Source organism: Peromyscus eremicus, chromosome 8a, assembly GCF_949786415.1.
Source record: "Peromyscus eremicus chromosome 8a, PerEre_H2_v1, whole genome shotgun sequence".
NCBI lineage: Eukaryota > Metazoa > Chordata > Mammalia > Rodentia > Cricetidae > Peromyscus > Peromyscus eremicus.
The window spans coordinates 87510038-87533644 of record NC_081423.1 but is presented as its reverse complement, the minus strand read 5'-3'; the positions used below and the strand labels follow the sequence as shown (position 1 = coordinate 87533644).

The window sequence follows — 23607 nt, the reverse complement described above, 5'->3', positions numbered from 1 at the left end:
TTCCCTTGGATTTGTCCTTAATAAAGCTCTTGCTAAGGCTATTACATTCTTTAGTATTCTCCCAAGAAACAAGGAAAAATAGATACAACAATGATTAAATCTCTGGGTAATAAGAATCATTTGGATCCAACAGACATAGAAATAGTTAATCAAGTAAGAAACAAAGTGTACAAAGAACCCAGAAAACAGACACAGGTGTAAATAAACTACCTATCAGAGAAACTGGCGTTCCAAATCACTAGAGAAAGGAAAGGACCTTCAACAAATAGCATAAAAAAAAGACTATCTCTATTTGAAATAAATACATAAATGATTCTCACACAGTAATCATTTTGTTGTAAGATTTACAAAAAATAAATTCATGTGTATTAAAATTAGAAATGAAAATTCTTATAATTATTTATTGAATATAATTATGATCTCCAAGAGTCTTCAAATAACATGAAGGATGAAAAATAATAATAAAATTGAATAATTTAAAATTTTAACTTACTCAACATCAGTTTGGGTATTAAAAAAGCAAAATTTTACGATGGAGTATATAGATTGAGAGAAAATACTTACAATAAAAGTCACAGACCAAGAATCAACCAAGAACAGGGGCCTATAAACCACAGGAGAACAAGCATTTTAGAGTTGCAGATCTTACTGAAGCAATAGAATAGTTCGGGGAGTGGGGTGAGGTCCAAAAGACCTTTAAGCAAAGCATTTCAAAATTACATATGAAAAAGCCTGTTGGCAAAGTGGGAAACTGAACTTCTCCAACTCCCATCATCACTTTCTGGCTCATTATAATACTAAACTTCACATCCCTAGGTAGAGGTTTAAGAGGCTAATAAGATATATGATGAAGTTGTATGCAGAATTACATGTAACAGAACACACCCATTAAACCCAAACTCTGTATAAAAGGGCTGTTTCAGCTATTAAAGGCTCTTTGCTCAGGCCACTTTGTTTCCTCCCTTGGAGAAGTATCTTTCCTTAATAAAGTCTCTCACTTTGCTACTGTTCATGTATTTCTGTCCAATCCCTTGTTCTGGGACACAAGAACCTAGAATCATTCCAGAGGTGCACACTGAATCCCTCTATCAACCAATATCAGTATGCTCTCTATCTTGTATTTCACCTTTGCAACTGTAGCACAAAATAAGCATTAACAATGTACAAATGAGTATGCACATATTCCAATAAAACTATTCACAAATACTAAAATTTAAATTTCATTTAAATTTCAGATTATAATGAAAATGACATTTTAGCCTTCATTAATTTTTTGAATCATTTAAAATAAATGTAAAAACCATTCTTAACTCATAGGATCTATAAAAACAGGTGGCAAGGTACATATGGGTCATTAGCTATAGTTTACTGGACCATCTTTGAGATATACAAAGAATTTCTGTAAATCAGTAAGAAAAAGATAAATAATTCAATAAAAACATGCATGAAAGTTATAAAGTTATTAATAGGTGAGAAAACTATAAAGGCCAATAAACACATGAAAGAATATCAAACCTCACTAGAAATTAGGTAAAACAATTAAATCAGTGAGATGTCACTTTTTACTCATGAGAGTGGTAAAAGTTAACTCCTACTATATGAACATTGGCAATATAGGAACTCTCTGGGAAATATGAGTGTGGACAGTAACAATGACAGAGAAATTATTTAGCAAAGGTAAAACATAAAGAATCTATATCCTGTCAATTCCACTTCTGGGTACAGTACACCCCCCAAAAATCCCAATGTACATACAAGGATACTCATTGCAGCATTACTTATAATCTCACACTCACATACCATCATCACAACTAACAAACAGAAATAAACTCAATTTTCTATTAAGAGGGAAATGAATTAAAGACTAATAAAAAATTAAACACTATGCATAAAAGAAGGTTAACATATACCAATGAAGGGGGAAAAAGCAGATTATAGAAAACAGAAAGAATTTTATCACTGCTTAGCAAACTTTAAAACAAATAGTATTAAACTAAAAACTTCTAACAGATACATTTTTAATGTGCTTTTCAACTCTGAAGATGATTCAAACATCACTAGGTTGGGTGGGCTTTGTGGGGGAAGGGTTGTTTGTTTACCAAATTCTAAATCTGTCTTTTTTTTTTTTTTTTTTTTTGGTTTTTTTTTTTCGAGACAGGGTTTTTCTGTGTAGCTTTGCGCCTTTTTCCTGGAACTCTCTTGGTAGCCCAGGCTGGCCTCGAACTCACAGAGATCCGCCTGGCTCTGCCTCCCTCCCGAGTGCTGGGATTAAAGGCGTGCGCCACCACCGCCCGGCTTAAATCTGTCTTCTTAAGTGTGTACTTTCTATGTCTTTCTATGTTGGAATCTATATTTTTTTTGTTCTGAGAGATGGTTTCATACAGGCCAGGAGAGCCTCACACTTGCTATGTAGCTGAGATTGGCCTTGAACTCCTAATCCTTCTGCCCCCACCTCAAGAGTTCTGGGATTATAGGCAGACTCTACCATACCCAGCAAAATTAACATTTTAGAAAACTCAAATTCATGTTCTAGAAAGTGCACTGTTACTGAAAAATTGAGTATTGGAGGCTGGAAACAGAAATTCAAACAAAACAGAAAGAAAAAGAAAAAAATCCTGAAGAATAAAGAGGAAAAGAGAGAACAACGTTCAGAAGTTTTAATCAGCTGTGCTTAACAAGTCATTAGATCTCGGAGCCCATTACCCAACTGATTTTTACATACACTTGCTATGGGCTTTTAAGTACTTTAGAACTACACATCTGCATTTACTGATGATAACAACCAATGATTGAAAAGGATTTTAGAAAACAAAATACCGTGGGGAAATGGTGGCGCATGCCTTTGATTCCAGCACTCAGGAGGCAGAGGCAGGTGGATCTCTCTGAATTTGAGTGCAGCCTCGTCTACAAAGTGAGTTCCAGGGCAGCCAGAGCTACATAGAGAAACCTCTCTCCCTCTCTCCCTCCCTCCCTCCCTCCCTCCCTCCCCCCCCCCTCTCTCTCTCTCTCTCTCACACACACACACACACACACACACACACACACACACACACACACAAAATGTCAGTATGTCAGTTAAGGCAATTCTGAAAGATATAACAGAAAGGTTTTCTCTACTCTGCAGTTCTTGCCAGGATATATATACAATGTAGGCTTCTGGTGGTTAAGGATACAGCCAAATGATAATATTTTATCTTCACTAATTAAGAGAAAAAGATCAGGAACACACTAGTTGAAACACTGGGTTCACCATATACTGTCTGTCATTGTTGATCAAGTCTCTGCCTCAGTTTCCTCATCTGTCAAAATTGTAAAATAATGGAATTTATTACATAAGGCTGTGAAAATTAAATTGATTTAGATATACCTGTATATGTGCCTGTATATGTGCCTGCTTGCTATTATTTGCACACATTTTACTATTATTATCCATTCATTAAAAACTGGGAATTTCAGATATCTGTGTTTGAGGCCAGCCTGGTCCACAGAGCAGCTAGGACAGCTAGGACAACACAGAGAAACTCTGTCCTGGAAAAAAAAGAAAGAAAGAAACAAAACAAAAAACCCTGGTAACTCACTAGGTATGTGACCTTATCCTACATACCAGAAAAGCAGAATTGACAAATATCTGTATTTTCTCTCTTAAAGTACATACTCATTCTACTATGTACTATGAGAAAGACAAGTGAACTAATGTACAATCTTCAACTTAACTAATTAATTCCTGAAGGGTATTTCCAATCTATGCAAGTTTATGACTAACTTTAAAGTCATTTAATCTTCCAAATGCTAAAATTCAATGAAAAGGGCTTATGGTTTTTTCTTCTACCCTTAATATGTACTAATCTAAAATTCTAATAAATATGTAGAACTCTCAGAAACTTCTCCCAATTCCCTCCATTCTAAGAAAGTAATGAGTTCTTCCTCTTTTGTTACAGTTTAACTATACACCATTCTGAAAAATTTATAATTACCCTCAAAATCTACCCCATCTTTAAAAATCACACAATGTAAACAACAGCTAAACAGAGAGTAACAAGAGATTTTGCTGCCTGGCTAAACATTTATCACTTTATTTATAGTATAAAGCCTTACGTTTTTAAGCTGTAAAAAAAACTATGTATTTCCCTTTGATAAAAGTATTTATGGTTGAAAACATTTGAGCTCAATCATCTTACTTTATAATGCCCTCCTTCAACAAACGGTATTCTATCTGCATCCAGCTCTATTGCAATTTTACAGTACTAATCCTTGCCAGCCATTTTGCTTTTAGCTTGTGACACTTGCAGCCAGCTGCCTTCAGCCAACTCTATTAGAAAATAAGCACAGAATGGAACCTATTTGATAGAGTTGGTACTCACAGAAAATACCTGTATCAGATGTTCCTTTTAAAATATACTTTCTTTTATGATGCTTGGCTATTTCCTTTCAATATAATCTGATATCTTTATTTAAGATACTGATTCTGGCTCACAGTAATTGTTCCTCTCCCAGATTCTATAAAGTTGACCCATTACTGTTTATATGTAAGAATTTTCACACATGCCTTTAATCCCAGCACTGGAAAGGCAGAGGCAGGAGAATCTCTTGAGTTCAAGGCCATCCTGGTGTACACAGTGAGTTCCAGGAAAGTCAGGGCTACACAGAAAAATCCTGTCTTGAGGGGCAAAATAAGAATTTTCAAGTTGCAATAAACTATAGGAATGTGTGGTGATATTTTGTTTACGATCTAACAAATAAAGCTTACCTAAAGATCAGAGTGTACAGCTAAGCCACTAGTTAGTCATAGAGGCCAGGTAGTGGTGGCGCACACCTTTAATCCCAGCACAGGGAGGCAGAGGCAGACAGATCTCTGTGAGTTCAAGGCCACTCTGGACTACACAAGATTGATCAGTCTAAAAGAGAAACAGAGCCAGGCAGTGGTGGAGATAAATCCCACACATCTTTAATCCCAGCACTAGTGAGGTGGAGACAGGAAATGATATCGCTGGGTAGACAGAGGAATGTAAGGTGAGAGGACACAGGAGCTCGGGCCCCTTTAGGCTGAGGATTTTATAGCGGTAAGAACTAGTGGCTGGCTGGCTTCTCTGCTTGTCCGATCTTTCAGCTTTTACCCTGATATCTGACTCCAGGCTTTTATTATAAGACTAATTAGGTTCGAGCAACAGGAATGTTTTAAATATTTTCTGCTAAAAACATAGAACAGTTGTGTATTTGTTACTGTGATTTAAGCTACAGTCCAGCAGACCATCTAACCAATAATAAATACATTAAAGATAACACATTATTCCCCCATCTCAAGGGTATTTTTATAATAGCCAGGAGAGAATAATTCTCCAACTGTTTTTGACTAGTAGCATCCTATTCTTTGAGTATCATTATAGATAGTGTGCTCTTAACTAAATATCACCAAAATCTTAAGATGACAACTATTTAATGTCATTTTAATATAATGGGGAATGGTGAGAGTGAACAGTTTCTGTTAGTATCCTGTTCTTCAAACTTTCCACCATGTACTCTTCTCTCAACAAGCCCCAATCACTCACACCTCATGCATGTCCTAAAATTGCTACTCACTAACTCATTCTGTCATTTGAAATTATTTTTAGAGATTCAATAAATAATGCTATTTAGGAAATTCATCAGTTTGATAAGACATAATCCTCTTTTAATAACAACAAAGGGAGGGAGGTAAAGACAAACATCTGCAAGGCAATATATACTCAAAGAAAAGAATTAAGTAGACACCTGAACAACATCAGTTTCTACTTCTAACACCCTCCTCATCTCCAAGGCATTTCTGTTTTCACTGTGATGCCAGCTAACCATTGCAGCTGCTGTGAAAGCCTCTGGTTAAAAAGGATTTCAAGGCTGCTATTTCTTGTGAGGAACCAATCAGATTTCTTTGTTTCATCTGCAACATTCCATCAGGGTTATATAACATTTGGATACACGAAACATTCTAATAATACAGTATGTTTCACTCTATAGTTAACTATTTACTGTCATGAAATTTGGCACATAAAAATATATTTTTCTTTTTTGTTCAATAAAAAAGATCAGAAATATACTACAATCTTTTTTTTTATTTCTGAGGAGATAGAGTTAATTTGCTCAGTCTAAAAGAAACTGTTCTGAGAGTACATACCAAACGCACTCTGCAGACTACTAAGATTAATGCTGATTCCGAATTATTTCTTTCTACAGTAAAGTGGGTGAGGTAATCTAACATAGTGGCAGACAGCCACATAGTTGTTAATTCTAATCACATACAAAATGTCTTTACTATGGAACAAAACATTATAAATAGATTTAGAAATCAGTCTGACTGCATTGCAATTTTTAATATCACATAATAACCAAGCATTTAGCATATTTCAACAAATATTTGCTCAAATAAGAAAATCTGAACTAACTTGGAATGTCTTACCCACAACTAACCAAAATAATACACCAGCAGCACTGTTACCTACGTGATCAGAATCCTTGCAATACACTCACCATGGAACCACACAAATACTCTTCCTCTCAGCCAGAGAAAATACTGCACAATTAAAATACTGATTTTCTATGCTGGTAAAAACAACTCAAATGTTTAAAACATCTTAAGCTGGAGCTTGTGGATATAGTATGTTTCTCCTTTTTACAACTCAAAAGTCATCCCAAATATGATGGTAACAAATCAACACAGGAATAAAACAGTACCCAAAACATAAAAAAGAAGAATCTTTTGGGTGTGGCTTAAGAAAACATATCTTGTTTCAACTGGACATCTCCTTGGTTACAGGCACCTACAGACACGCAAAATACGCATACAAAAGCAAAGTGCTTCAGGAAGGGGGTGGGAACTAAGCCTCCATGATTTTTAGTGCTTGATGTTCAATTGTTTCATAGTGTGCTTCTAACACAGCAGTGTCTTGAATCAATGCTGGCATAGCTCAAGAAGCCAATGACAGTGAAATTTTACTTGTCCTATTTCCTCTCCTTTATTTTATACTCACTGTCAACATGGCCGTTCTTACAAACATTTTGCTTTCATAGAAGAAGTAATCATTTAAGTCATGACTATGTGCAATGCGAACTCCACTGCATTACAGTCATCAATAAAATATGAAGTGCCAACTTTAGTGCTCGTCCTACTGATTTTCCCCTATCTCACTAGAGAATGATTTCTGCTATTATAAAATGAATGATATAAGGAGAAACATTAGCAAGAACTCAAACAAATAAGCAACAGAGAAAATACAGAGCCCATTAAGTGTTTGCTAAAAAACAAAGCCAAGCTAATACTAGTAGGAAAAGAAAACCTTTCATAACACATATCTATATACATTAAAGCCACAAACATTTTATAAAACCAATCTGTCCGTAAGCTACCATGTATGCATTTACTAATGTCATACATGCCATATACCAGAACCTCTATATATAGAGGGTATGCAGATTTCACAACTAGAACAGTTTCATTCTTAAATGGCCATCATCAAATATTAAAACAGCTACGGAAATCTGACATGCTGATCTCTGCCTAAGCCTCTAGACTTGTTTAACAATCTCTTTTCTGATCAGTGTAGCAGACCCACCTCTGAATCATACTGACGGTTATTTTCCCCCAAGTCCTGACTGTGCTGCACCATTTTGTTTGTCTTCTGGACAGTCGAGAAACCGGCAGAACAGCAGCGAAGGAGTGCACTGGAGTCAGCAGAGTCAGTGCCAGCCTCCTACTGCAGCCTGGATATTGAACGCACTCAAACCCACAGGTGCCTACGTAAAATCCTCCAGCTGCAGCCTGCAACTCAGTGTTTCCTTCAGCAGCAAATCTGTATGCTACCTCCACTTTGCTTTAACCCAACAAATGACAGAAAGCACAGCAAGGTGGCACTTTTGAAAAAATTTGTACAATAAATGTTCACATTGTCTCTAGTATGTAGAAAACTGTACAACTTCAAAAAAAATCATGATGATCAAAGGGATATCACAAAAAGGGAAACGCATTTCAAATATTTCTAAATTTCAAACTAATCCTTTTTTAAGAAAATATAACATTAAAAACTAATAATCTTAATCCTCTTATGAAGCATATATAAAGATAATTTTCATATACCTTAAGTCTATTATATACAATTGCATGAACAGAAATACTTCTACCCATATTTGTACATCAAATTATTTATTAGAAGAAAATATGAGACATATTTTAAAGGACAAAGTTAATTTAAGAAAACCAATGCTCAATGAATGACAGACAAATCAAAAAATAGAGAGTAAGGTCTTTCACATCAACTTCAAATGCATATATTATTATCCTATCAGAACTAAAAATTCAAAAAGTAGTCAATAAAAAACCTTAAAAACAAGTAAGGCTAGCCAGGCGGTGGTAGCATACGCCTTTAATCCCAGCAGAGGCAGACGATCTGTGAGTTCAAGGCCAGCCTGGTCTGTGGAGCAAGTTTCAGGATAGGTCCCAAAGCTATACAAATAAACCCTGTATCAAAAAATCTTTAAAAAAAAAAAAAAAAAAAAAAACAAAAAACAAGTAAGTCTAACCCCTCGGTTTTTCAGATGAATAAATTAAGGACCAAAGAGATTATAGCTAAAGCATCTTTCTAAAGGTCACACAGCTGTCTAGTACCAGAATCTGCCCTTCTAAATGTACCTTTTAATAAATCATAACTACTGAAACACATTCAAGCTTAAACAGTTAACATGAACACTCCTGTGACCCTTAAACAAAGTAAGTCTATGGCAAAAACAAACTTTATGAAACACAAATATCCAAGCTCCAGTAGTTTTACAGGTCAACTATTCCAAACATTTAAAGAAATAACACCAATTCTACAAGATTTCTTCCAGATGATGGAAAAAAAAAAAATACCCCTAACTCATTTTCAGGACAAATTTACTCAGAAAATGAATCAGATAAAAGCATTACCCAGAAAAGGATGAATATGCCTTACTGTCTGAGGGTCTCTATTGTTGCAATGAAACACCATCACCAAAAAGCAAGTTGAGGAAGAGAGGGTTTATTTGGCTTACACTTCCATATCACTGTTCAACATTAAAGGAAGCCAGGACAGGAACTCAAATAGGGCAGGAATCTGGAGCCTGGAGCTGATGCAGAAGCCATGGAGGGATGCTGCTTACTGGCTTGCTACCCACGGCTTACTCAGCTTGCTTTCTTATAGAATACAGGCCCATCAATTACTAATTTTAAAAATGTTTTACAGTTAGCTGGATCTGACGGAGGCATTTTCTCAACTGAGGTTCCTTTTTTTCAGATAACTCTAGTTTGTGTGTCAAGATGACATGACTAGCCAGCACACTTACGGATATAGAAACATGTATGAAAATCCTAGGTAAAATATTAACAAATCCAATACAATAATGTATAACACACCAAGGGAGTGATTTTTTTTCTGAAAAGCTAGGCTAGTTTAATATTTTAAAATCATTTGTCCACCATATAGTCTGCTACATGAGTGATTCAAATATAGTCCATCATGTGAGCACCATCTACCATAGTAGTGGTTCCGAGAAAAATTACATGATCACATTACTTGATGCAAAAAAAAATCATTTCAAAAACATCTAAAAAAATTACAAAACTGGGAACAGAGAGAAACTCTACTAACTTCATAAAGAACATCCTACAGTTAACATCATACAAAGAAACAAAAGAATGGATGTTTCCCACACTAACACTGGGTACTAGGAAAGAGCATTAATGCTCAACACCCTTAGCTACTATTGTACTAGGGGTATTAACCAGTGTCATAAGATGAACAAAGAACATACATGCATGAAAGAAATAAACTATCTTCAAAAGACACTGTCTACTTAAAAAATTTCAAACACATATAAACAAAGACACATTCAAATCTTAGAACTAATTAGTGAGTTTAGCAAGGTCATGGGATACAAAGTAAGAAGGCACATTTATATATACAGGTTTACTAAATTATCAAGAAGTCACTTCTCTTTTTCTGCCCTTACCCTAACTCTTTGCCATCTGCTAGCCTATAAGCCTAGTTTCAGACTGAGGGCAACAAACCTCTTTGTGGGTGAACCACCTCCTTTCCTACGTAAATTGCTTTTCCCCCTTTCCCATCCTTACTCCATCCCTCTGCCATCAGCAAACCAACAGGCCTACTAGTTCCAGACCTGTGGCTGTGAACCTTCTTCATCTGTGAACCCGCTTTGCCTGGTCTAGCTCTAGACTCATCTTTGGTTTGGGAGCCATCTTTCCATGGTCCAATTAAACAGCTCATCTACCAGTGTTACCTGCCCTACCTCGGGTCATGCATCCCCTGCACTGGCCCAAGCTAAGGAAGACTAGATTATCACATCAGACACACAAAAAAAGAACAAGGTCTGTGGGGGGCCATCCCACCTTTTTCCCCCAGGGTACTCTTGAGGAGTGAAGGATAAGAAATTTAGAGAGAAATATAGAGGGGAGAGAGAGAGAGAGATAGACACACAGGATAGCCTCGGGAGGGCCTGGATCCTAATCCACAGGCCCCTTCTGTCTCTTCTAAAGGGCTTTTTAAAGGAATGCCAAGTTGTGGAGCAAAAGACCTCCCCCTAGCACAGCCAAGTGTAGACCCTTCCAAACACCTGATAACCACACACATGGTCAAATCATCCCTTTATGCAGCCCTGCTGGGTAAAGTAAGCTCAGATCTCACTAGGAAACCTCTGTGGGATCCCACAAAAGTTCATATGCCCACGTCAAAAACAGCATGAATGGCCAAAACAGCATATCTCCCATCAAATCCACTACTTCTATATAAATGCTCTCTAATAAGAACTACCTAGATCAACTTTCTCCAATAAATAGGTCATCTGGACAAAAATAAAAATAAAAACCTCAGAATTAAAAGACATCTTACATCAAATGGATCCAACAAATCTACAGAATATTCTATCTAAATGCCAAAGAACATACATTCCACTCAGATGCATGTGGAAGTTCTTCTAAAATAGACTACATCCTGGGATACAAAGCAAACTTTAACAAATACAGAAAAACTGAAATAACCCCATGTATCTTATCCGACCATTATACAATAAAACTTAAAATTGACAGCAAACAAAACTCCAGTAAGTGTGCAAACATGGACATTAATTCATTACTTACTGAACAATGAATGTATCAAAGAAAAAAATCAAGAAAAATCAACATGAAAATAAAAACACAACAACTAAATTTCTGGGACACATTAAAAGCAGTTCTAAAAAGAAAGTTTATAACCCTAAGTTAAAAAATCAGAAAGAGCCGGGCGGTGGTGGTGCACGCCTTTAATCCCAGCACTCGGGAGGCAGAGCCAGGCAGATCTCTGTGAGTTTGAGGCCAGCCTGGGCTACCAAGTGAGTTCTAGGAGAGGCGCAAAGCTACACAGAGAAACCCTGTCTCGGAAAAAAAAAAAAAATCAGAAAGAGCACAAATAAATGACTTAAGGAAATAACTCAAGAATTTTGAAAAACAAGAACAAACCAAGTCCAAACTTAGATGGTCAAGAAATAACAAATTAAAGCAGAAATGAAGTAAAAACAAAGAAATAATAAATCTAAGAGATGGTTCTTTTGGAAGATAGACAAGATTGACAGATCAATAGCCGAAATAACTACAAGAGAGAATGAAAGAACCAAAATTAGCCAAGTCAGAAACAAACACAGACAGACACCAAAAAAATACAGAATATTGTAAGGGAATACTTTTAAAAAACTTTTCCATTAAGTTGGAAAATCTAAAAGAAACAGATGAATTTCTTGTTTCATCCAAACTATCAAAGTTAAAACAAGAAGAAGCCAATAACCTAAACAGACCCATAACAAGGAGGAGATGGAAACAGTAATAAAAAGCCATCCAGTTAAAAAAATTGTAGGCCTAGATGGAGTCACAGCAGAATTCTACCAGACTTTCTAAGAACTACAACCAGTACTTCTTAAATTCCTCACAAAACAAAAACAGAAGGAACATACCCAAACTCGTTCTATGAAGCCAGTATTACTCTAATACTTAACCAAGTAAAAATACAACAACAAAAAACAAAACTGCAGACCTATATCCCTGATGGACAAAGAAACAAAAATCTTCAATAATATACTATTGAACTGAATACAAGCACATATCAAGATCATCCACCATGATCATGTTCTCTTTATCCCAGAAAGGGATACATACGTAAGTCAATAAATATAGTAACATATAAATGGGCTTAAAGACAAAAATCACATGATCATTTCAACAGATGCAGGAAAAAAAAAAGCCTTTAACAAAACCCACCAGGCTTTCATAACCTAGAGAGTAGACTGGAGAGAACTTACTTCAACATGATAAGGGATATATATGACAAAACCCACAAGCAACATTATCCTAAATGGAGAAAAACTTGAAGCAATCTCATAAAATCAGGAAAGAGACTAGGCTACCCATTATCCCCACTTCTTTTCACTATAGTGCTAGAAGCACTAGCTGAAACAATAAAATAAAATAAGGAAATTAAAGGGATACAAATAGGAAAAGAAGTCATCAAATTATCCCTATTAGCAGATGATATTACAACAGTAGAGATCCCCAAAATTCCACCAGAAAACTTCTAGAAACAATCAACAATTTCAGCCAAGTGGGTGGATACAAAAATCAACTTAGAAAAATCAGTAGCCTTTCTATACACCGATAACAAACACAATGAAAAAGAGATCATGGACATACTCCCATTTACAGTAACATCAAAGGCAATAAAATATCTTGGAATTTAAACCTAACTAAGGAGGTGGAAGATCTTTACAATGAAAACTTCTAATCTCTGAAGAAAGAGACTAAGAAAGACACTAGACAACGAAAAATTCCAGAAGGATTTAGAGACAGACCAACATTGCAATTTATATGACATGGCAAAGGATTTTAAACGGATGAAATAATTTTGGGGAAACAGAAGTTGTAAGGATCACACTATCCTAAGGTTTATAAAGCTCTTAATAATGACAATGCCATACTGGTGAAAGACAGAAACACAGATCTATGACTGGAATGGACAGTGCAGAAATGTGCCCAAATAAACAGAGCCAAATGATTTTTAACATTAGTCCAAAAGTAATTCAAAGGAGAAAGGATCATATTTTCAGCAATGTAAAAACAAAAAAATTAACTTTAATTTTATACCTTGTGTTAAAAATAGCCCATCACAGATCAGAGATCTAAATATAAAACTTTAAAGCTGGGTGTGGCAGTACAGGCCCAACACTCAGGAGATGGAGGCTGGCAGATCTCTGTGAGTTCAAGGCTAGTCTGGTCTACATAATGAGTGTCAGGCCAACCAGAGTTACAGAGTGAAACCTTAACTAAAAATAAACCCTTTAGAAGATATACTTAACTCAGGTTAATTAAAGTGTTTTGGTATGTTTTTGTTTTTGTGGTTTTATAGTTGAGGTTTTGGGACTGAAGACTGAACCTGAGGGTTCACACATGCCAAGCACACACAAACCTATACCCCTAGGCCCAAGGTTTTAGGTGTGCTACCAAAAGCACAATCCATTTTTAAAAATGTTAAGGCATCAAACACTGTTAAGAGCACAGACAAAACACATATCTAACAATGGACCTGGATCTATGAAATAAAATAAGCTCTCAAAACTCAAGAATAAAACAAATAATGTAATAAAAATTATCAAAAGATATGAAAGGATATTTCACCATAAAGAATATATGAAAGGCAAATAAACACAAGAAAAGATGCTCATTAACAAGTAGAGAAAAGCAAATGAAACTACGGTAAGTAGGCATGGTGGCACACTCCTGGAATCCCAGTCCAGGCAGAAACACAGTGACACTGGCTGCTACTGGGATTAGGTGAACAGCAACAAAGTTCCAGGCTCCTGGGTTCTTTTTTTTCTTTCCTACTCATACCCATGTCTCCCCATTCACAATACAGACCAGGTACAATGGCCTAGGCTGAGGTGTACATGGGGTAGGTTCATTCTGCCTCCTCTTTCTATACAGTCAGTGTAAGAACACAGCCTGTGGTAAGCACAAGGAGGCTTAAAGTTGTGGGGTTTTGGTTTTTTTTTGTTGTTTTTTTCTTTCTTTCTTTCTTGGCTTTTTGAGACAGGGTTTCTCTGTGTAGTTTTGGAGCCTGTCCTGGAACTCACTCTGTAGCCCAGGCTGGCCTCGAACTCACAGAGATCCGCCTGGTTCTGCCTCCTGAGTGCTGGGATTAAAGGCCTGCGCCGCCGCCGCCGCCGCCACCGCCACCGCCACCACCACCACCACCACCAGGCTCCTGTGTTCTTTGAACACAGTGGTATCAAATGACAACAGAAACAGGACAGTGGACTCAAAAAATAAACTTCCAAGGGAGGAAGCAGGCAGAGAGAATTCATCAGCTCAAGAGCCTACTGCACTAAAGATCAGGGCTTTTATGTTATTTCAGAATGATAATATGACTTATATACAGCACACAAGTTTTCTGGCTGATATGCATAATATCGGCTCTACCAGTTAAACACAATCCTACATACAACTTCATGCATCTCTTATTAAATCTTAAGTCATTACTAATTGGTATGCATTTTAGTATTATAATGAGCCAAGGGTTACTCTTAGACCTTAGTACCTGCGCCAGTAGTGTGAGCCAGTCCATCTCTGCCAGGAGTTTCCAGCCTTCCTCTGTGCCAACTTGTTTTCCCATATGCTAATTCTGCACCCTACTTCCCTGCCTTCCAAAGACAGCTGTTATATTGGAGGTCAGCCTTGGCTACACAATAGACCCTGCTCATTGACAACAACAATAAAATACAACGAGACAGCATTACATATTTAATAATGTGCCTAAGGTTTACCTTTTAATTGGCAATATCAAATGCTATCAAAAATATGAAACTATGGGAACTTTTAACCATGGCTGGTAGAAATGAGACTAGTACAACTACACTGAAAATAGTTTGGCAGTTTCTTCTAAAGTTAAGCATGCATCTACTATATGAACCAACAGTCTCACTCTTAGGCACTGATAACCTAGAAATATGAAAATGTATGCTTATGAGAGATGGCTCAATGGTTAAGAGCACAATATTTCTTTTATACAAAGATAATTTCAAAATATAATGATAAAATAACAATGAATCATGCTAAGGCCTAAGTATATATGGCCTTTCTCTTTTCCCAGCTATAAACCTGTAATTTTCTAGGATTCTAACAAGAAATTCCATTCAATCCCCTTGGGTAACCCTAGAGCCCGGGGTTTTCATGTTATCAGGTTGTAATTCCACCCATCACACCTCCTCTGAAGCCACCAACACTCTCACTTACCAAAACAGAAAGGAAAAGGCAAAAACAGGTTCTTTCGCAACCCTTTATAGCTGTGGTTCTCAACTTTCCTAATGCTGCCACCCTTTAATACCATTCCTCTTGTTGTAGTGACCCCCAACCATAAAATTTTTGTTGTTACTTCATAACTGTCATTTTGCTACTGTTATGAATTATAATGTAAATACAATTTGTGTTTTCCAATGGTTGTGAAAGGATCATTTGACCCTTTCTCAGGGATTGTGACCCACAGGTTGAGAACCACTGCTTTAGCTCTAAGTCAAGAGCCACCGAGACAGTCTATGTGGCTCTTGCTAAGACGTAAATCCTTTTGAGAAACCCACACCTGACAATGCTCCTTACTCCTTCTCTGAGTGCCTTTTATCAACCCCACAGTTAAGTCTAAAGCTAAATGTTCGCCTAATAAACTCACACTCCTCTTCCTAAAATTTATTTCTGTGGGCAAGTCAAGGATCCAGATTTACCTCAGGGAAGACCCCTAAAGGATAAGGAAACTCTCTGTTGCAGGAAGTTCTTGGTGGTTACTATAATGTCTCTGAGGTTTTAAGTTGGACTGTTTTGTTAATTCTGACTATTCCAATTACTACAAGAATAAATAAAACTGAGAACTGAGCTTGATGCTAAAATCTTCTTCTCAGTTTAAAATCCTGCAGTGGCTCCTTTGCAGTATTAATATAATCACAACTCTTTAGCATGGTAAATAAAGTACATCATTAGCTTAAAAGTGATTAACTGTCCATCTTTTTAGCAATTATCTAACTCACCTGAGTTCTGGGAATAGCAAGGATTTCTACAATTACCATGAGAACCAAACAGTTTTCTATATCCATTTAAGAGCAAATGCTGCTTCCTCTATGTGGTGCCCTAAGTCCTATACAGACTTCAAAATTCAATTTATAAGCTAGGTCTGATGGTGCAATCCTTCAAATCCAGCTATTCTGGAAACCAAGAAAGAAAGCAGGCCTGGAACTATAGAATGAGTTCAAGGTCAGCCTGGACTACTTAATTAGATCTTGTTTCAAAATAAAAAGTAAAAATAAATAAAAAGTTTGAGATATAGAGCGCTTTTTAGTATGTGAGAAGCCCTAGGTTTATTCTCTAATTCAGAGAGAAAAAATAAATTCAATTCTCCCCTCTGCCTTGCCTCTCAACTTGCTATTGGTTTAGCTCTCCTCTCTGTCTGTTAAAGTTCCCCGCTTGTAGGAACAAACCTGGAGCATAACTCACAAAGCCAAAGACAATGTAAGCACTAAAGACTAAGTAAATTATAAAAGGAGATTTGGAGAGAGTTCTAAATTGTTTCCATTCTAGCACTAGATGATGCATTTGTAAAAAAAAAAAAAAAGCATCTACCACCACAGAAAATTCTAATAAAAAGACTACTTTAGCATATATAAATTATACTGATTCATTATACGTGCATACATGTTTAACATGTCTTTTGATTATACTAATCCCGATGTTCCATTTTCTTATCCTCCTTCCTCCTTACTACCTTAGTCCTCTACTTTCATGACTTTGGTTTTCTTTTTTATTATTATTTTAGGTATACATATATGGGTGTTTTGCCTGTACATGTGACTGTGCACTACATGCATGCCTGGTGCCCACAGAGGCCAGAAGATAGTGCCAGATCCTCTAGAACTGGAGTTACAGACAGTTGTGAGCCACCATGAGCCACTATGTCCTCTTGAAGAGCAACCAGTGCTCTTTACCACTCAGTCATCTCTCCAGCCTCCCCACTCCCCATCACCTGTTTTTGAACAGTGTGGCCCCAGCTGGCCTGAATCTCTCACTATGTAGATCAAGCTGGCCTCAAACTCAGAAATCTGTCTGCCTCTGCCTCTCAGATGCTGGGATTATGTAGCATGAATCTTAAAATGTCTTATTAATAAAAACAAACCTGGAGCGAGGTGGTGGTGGTGCACACCTTTAATCCCAGCACTCGGGAGGCAGAGCCAGGAGGATCTCTATGAGTTCGAGGCCAGCCTGGGCTACAGAGTGAGTTCTAGGAAAGGCGCCAAAGCTACACAGAGAAACCTTGTCTCGAAAAACCAAAAAAAAACCTGAGAGCCAGGAACTGGGGTCAACACTGGAAGATCAGAGAAGCAGAACAAGCCACAGTTTCCTCACCTCTCAGTTCCTCAGCTGATCCTGTTTCCTCAGACTGGGAAGCCTCTGAGTCCTTATCCAAACGGATCTTAGCTGAACTCCTTCTCGAAAGCCTGAAAGCTTAACCAGCTCTAGTTCCTGGTTTTCACGCCTTATATACCTTTCTGCTTTCTGCCATCACTTCCTGGGATTAAAGGCAGGAGTCACCATGTCTGGCTGTTTCCAGTGTGGCTTTGAACTCACAGAGATCCAGATGGATCTCTGCCTCCCAAGTGATAGGATTAAAGGCGTGTGTGCCACCATTTCCAGGCCTCTATGTCTATCTAGTGGCTGTTCTGTCCTCTGACCCCAGATAAATTTATTAGGGTGCACAATATTTTGGGGAACACAATATCACCACAGGATTAAAAGCATGAACTACCATGTCTGGGCTTTACTGTTGTTGTTGTTGTTGTTGTTTTTGTTATTATTATTATTATTATTATTATTATTATTATAATCTAGACTTATTATTATTATTATTATTATTATTATTATAATCTAGACTTCCCATGAGAGAAAACATGTAATATTTTCTCAACATGCCTTTTTATATTTATATTACTTACTTTATGTGTATGAGTGTTTTTGTTTGCATGCCTGGTGCCCATAGAAACCAGAAAAAGGCATCAGATCCCCTGGAACTGGAGTTACAGGTGGTGTGAGCTGCCATGTGGGTGCTGGGAACTGAACCCAGAAACTGCAAAAACAAGTGCTCTTAACTGCTGAGCCATCTGTCCAGCTCCTACTATGGCTTATTTTGTTGAATGTGATAATCTCCATTCCCATCCACTTTCTTGCAAATAACATAATATTATTATGGCTGAATAATATTGATATACATATACACACACATATATAAATATATCTCTATTCCAATGTCTTCATGTAAGAGAGAGAGAGAGAGAGAGAGAGAGAGAGAGAGAGAGAGATTGAGTATGTATTAGGAAAGTAACTAGATAGTATGGTAGTTCAATTTTTAGCTTTTTATATTTCCACCAGTGAAGATATGAAGGTTCTTTACCCCTATACCTTTTCGTATGTATGGCTATTTGTTTCTATGATAGTCATTCTGACAGGTTAGATGACATCTCATAATGGGGTTTTGTTTTGTTTGGAGCTATTATAGGGCATCACATAGCCTAGGCTAGTTTCTAACTCTTCATGTAGCCAAAGATGATCTTGAATGCTGATCTTCCTGCCTATAACTCCGAGTGCTGGGGTTAGAGACACGGGCCACTACACCCAGTTCATGTGCAGAACTGGGGACCTTATCCCCAGTTCTGAGTAAACATTTTTCTTATGGTTATTTTGGCTATTTTGATCTGTTGAAAACTGATCAATCATTTGCCCACTTACTTACTAGATAATTTTTCTGGTGGGGGGGGGTTAATTTTTTTTAATTTCTTGGATTTTTTTCAATTCAAGTCTAGATATTAATTCCCTGTCAGAAGAATAGCAGCTACTAAAGGTTTTCTCCATTCTGTAGTCTATGTCTTAATTTAATGAACTGTTTCTTTTGCTGTGCAGAAGCTTTTTAATTTTGTACAATCCTATTTGTCAATTCTTGGTATTATTCTCTGGGCTATGGGGCTCATTCTCAAAAAGTCTTTGGTATGTCTGTGTCTCAAAGTGTTTTCTGTATGCTTTCCTCTGATGGTTTCAAAGTTTCATCAAGATCTTTGATATATTTTGTTTAGTTTTATGCAAGTGAGAGATTCTATATGTGAATATTCACTATGCTTAGCACCATTTATATATAGAAGAGCCTATCTTTTCCCCAGCATGTTTTTGGCACCTTTGTCAAAATCAGTTGGTTATAGTTGTGTGTTTTGTTTGTTTCTGTTTTTCTGGATCCTTTATTCTGTGCCATTGACCTAGACACATTTTGGTGCAAACAGGTATTACAATTTACTTAGTATTATTCTTTTTGCTTGGTTATTTAGGTTTTTTAATGTATCTGTATAAATTTTCCTTTTTTCTTGATGTGAAGAATGTCATTAGGATTTTTGATGGAGATTACACTGAATCTATAGAACATTTTTGGTAATATAGCTATTTTAACAGTATTAATTCTGCTAACCAATGACCATGAGATGGTTTTTCCTATTCTAGTGTCTTCTTCAATTTCTTTGATATTACTATCATATATCAGATTTATTTCCTGCTTTCTCAGTATGTTCAATAATGGTTTACATAAAAGAGTTAATACATTTTATGGTTTTTTTTTTCATCCTGCTGCTTTGCTGAAAATGTTTATCAGATTTAAGAGGTTTTTGGTGGTGTCTTTAGGACCTTCTAAGTAAAGGATTCTATCACATGTAAATAGGTACATTTTTAGTTCTCCATTTTTTTACTTGCATCCTTTTGAGGGGGTTGTTTGTTTTGTTTGACAGTCCCACTGTAAAATCCAGGCTGGCCTGGAATTCACTATGTAGACTTTAACAAACAGCAATCACCCTGCCTCATTCTCTCAAGTGTAGGGATCTAGGTGTCAGCCACCACACCTAGTTCCAAATTGTATTGTATTTCTTTTTCTTGCCTTATTGTTCTGGCAATGCATTCAAGAAATATACTGGATAAAAATAGAAAGAGTAGACACCCTTTTCTCAATTCTTACTCTAGGGAAATACATTCAGTATAATGGTGGCTATAGGTTTTCTGTGAACAGCCTTTATTACATTGATATGTTTATTCTGGGCTTTCATCTTGAAGGCACGTTAAACCTGCTCAGAGGCTTTTTCGGCATCTATTGAATATTCATGTGATTACTGTACCTGACCTAATATGTCCCATGTTAGAGTTACTAAACTAGTTCAAAGTGACTAAAACTAGTTTTATATATATATTTAATAGCAAAAGACTAGAATAATGAGAATTTCTCAGAAAATTAGCATCAACTGAGAGACATTCATTATGAAGCATTATGTTATGATGCAATAAGGGTACAAGGCAGGAACGAGATATCTATTCCTAGTAAAATCTTTTGTCTGGCATTGACTACATTCTAAGCAATCTTACAATAACTATAAATTTTGCTTAATACAGTCTTGCCTAATCAAAACTACCAGCTCTTCCAATTAAAATCTGTATCAAGCAAATAAGGAAATCATCTCAAAATTTCCAGTTTTATACACATTTCAAGCTAATACAACTATTTAATATAATACTTGCGTGCAATTTTGATGAAAGAATTTAACATCATTCATAGTAAAATAAGTTTATGCTATCTGGGCCCATTAGGTCAAGCCTATAATCAGAGTTACTTGGGAAGTTAAGGCAGAAGGATTAAGTACAAGGTCAGCCACCACAACAGAGGAAGTTCAAGGCCAGTCTTGGCAACAAAGCAGCATTCCCTGCTTCAGAATCAAAAGTAGGAAAAAGGGGTAAATACATAGCTTAGTGGTGCAGTGCTTGCCTACCATATAGGCGGTCTTAAGCTGGATGTCAAAGAACACAATAAACAAACAAACAAATAATTAACATTTGCTGAATCTGAATCAGCTATATGACAAGAGGAACAAAAGTGTTCTCTAAGTTTAAATCTTCACATATAGGATATTTTAATACTATATATTTATGTGAAGACAGTAAAAAAATTTTTATAGAAAAATGTGTTATATTTATCAAATATTTTAACCACTAGTATTTCACTAATGAAATATCCTACAGACTATATTAACCAACATTTTCATGATAAGTTTGAATCACAGAATTGCTATGCCGAAAATGCTACTTTGTCATAAAGATTTCTTTGAGTTATAGGGACTTTGAAAATAGCAGACACAGGAAAGGCACTCTGACTTTCATTTTCCTTCTGGAAAGGAGAGAAAACTTCAGTATGAAAGGTACCTTCTAACATCCCAAGATTAAAGAAACATTCTTATCATCAGAGTTGGAGAGCTGTTGCTAAAAGAAGCCTGTTAAACTTTGTTTGGGGGGCACATGTATATGGGAGTATACACACAGAGATGTGAGAGTGAGTGTGGAGGCCTAAGGCCTTCCTCTATTGCTCTCCACCTTATTCACTGAGACATGATCTCCAGAGCTTGCTGACTAGTCAGTCTAGCAAGAATAGTGAGCTCCAGGTCCAATGAGAGACTGAGACTCAAGGGAATACTACAAATAAGAAATAAAGGAGGATACCTAACTTCCTCCTCTGGCCTCCATGGATGTGCGCGCGTGTGTGTGTGTGTGTGTGTGTGTGTGTGTGCGCGTGTGCGTGCGTGCACGCACAGAACCAGAATTTTTTTTTTTTTGTTTTTTTGTTTTTTTTCGAGACAAGGTTTCTCTGTGTAGTTTTGGTGCCTGTCCTGTATCTCGCTCTGTAGACCAGGCTGGCCTCGAACTCACAGAAATCTGCCTGGCTCTGCCTATGTACTTCCCAAGTAATCCTGAGTGCTGGGATTAAAGGCGTGCACCACCACCACCACCACCACCACCACCACCACCACCACCACCACCACCACCCAGCATCAGAACCAGAATTTTTATAGCAAGATAGATTGCAAAAACTTAAAGAAAGAAAGAAAGAAAGAAAGAAAGAAAGAAAGAAAGAAAGAAAGAAAGAAAGAAAGAAAAGGAAACCAAACATGACTCTAAATCTGGGGGAAAGTATGTCAGCCTATTTTATTCAGGGAGTCAAATAAATCCAAGAGAAGCTATCTATAGAAACAGTGTGAGAATAAGTATGGGACCTGTTTTTTGTTTTTTTTTTAATTTTAGGTACACTTTTATTATTATTATTTTTTTTAATTTTTATTTTGCAATACAATTCAATTCTACATATCAGCCACGGATTCCCTTGTTCTCCCCCCTCCGGGCCCCCTCACCTTCCCCCCAGCCCGCCCCCCATTCCCATCTTCTCCAGGGCAAAGCCTTCACCGCAGACTGAGATCAACCTGGTAGACTCAGTCCAGGTAGGTCCAGTCCCCTCCTCCCAGGCAGAGCCAAGCAACCCTGCATAGGCCCCAGGTTTCAAACAGCCGACTCACGCAATGAGCACAGGACCCGGTCCCACTGCCTGGATGCCTCCCAAACAGATCAGGCCAATCAACTGTCTCACCCACTCAGAGGGCCTGATCCAGTTGGTGACCCCTCAGCCTTTGGTTCATATTTCATGTGTTTCCGTTCGTTTGGCTATTTGTCAAGTATGGGACCTGTTTTTAAGATAGAATTTTTTGTTTCTTTCTGGTTTCTTTAAAGTAATCATGAAAATAAAAATGTCTATTTATAGAAGTATAATCTAGGGATCCTGAAAGACAAGGAGTCTATGATTGCTGTGCATGAAACTTAAAAAGAAGCCTAGTGCGGTGGGGCATGCCTGTAATCTCAGTACTCAGGAAACTGAGGCAGGAGGATCTCTACAATTTCAAGATCAACCTGGACTACTTAGTAAGTTCAAGCCAGCAATGGATACATTGTGAAATATTGTTTCAAAAATTTAAAATCAGTTTCTTTTCCTTTTTGCATCTCACCCACTTCTTGGTTTTACCATTCACATTCTATTATTATGAGTTCATAAATAGAGTACATATGTAGATTTTTACTAAAATTCCTATAAATAAAATACTAACAGTCATGGAACTGCACACTTATAATCATAGCACTTGAGAGATGGTAACAGGAGAATGACTGTATGAACTCTATCTTTAAACCATAGAAGAGAGGGGAGGGAGAATGAGAACAAATACGCAGGAATATATATTTGAGTATGCATGGCAACCATAAAATGGTACCACAAATTTGCAGAGGCAGAAATCTAGAATCAAAGTTTCTTTTTGTTTTGTTTTTAATTTAAGCCAGGCATGGTGGCATACATCTATAATCCCAGCACTCAGGAAATTGAGGCAAGAGGATGGCAAATTTAGGATCAAACCACATTGAACGGAGGCTTTAAAAAAAAAAAATATTTAAATTTCTTAAACAAAAAAAAACTTGATATATTCAAGTGAAAAACTTCATAGTATTAAAACTATTATTTTATCTTAGTAAATGCACTATATCAAAATGTGACATAAAAATATACCATAAGAAACAAAATTAAAATGTTTAACTTGTTACTTAAATCCCTTCTTAAAATGAGAAACCAGAATCTATTCTTTAAGTAATTTTATTCATTGTACACA

General features: G+C 36.7%; 1 protein-coding gene and 1 non-coding gene across 3 annotated transcripts in view; both read right to left on the bottom strand.

Moving 5' to 3' along the window:
- The window catches only part of Tanc2 (tetratricopeptide repeat, ankyrin repeat and coiled-coil containing 2), a 304791-nt gene that overhangs the window by 233375 nt on the left and 47809 nt on the right, over positions 1 to 23607 (bottom strand). The gene's annotated exons all lie outside the window — the stretch shown is intronic.
- Positions 13910 to 14042, bottom strand: LOC131918145 (small nucleolar RNA SNORA51). The gene has a single exon (XR_009380885.1). It is a non-coding gene; the product is annotated as a small nucleolar RNA SNORA51 (small nucleolar RNA).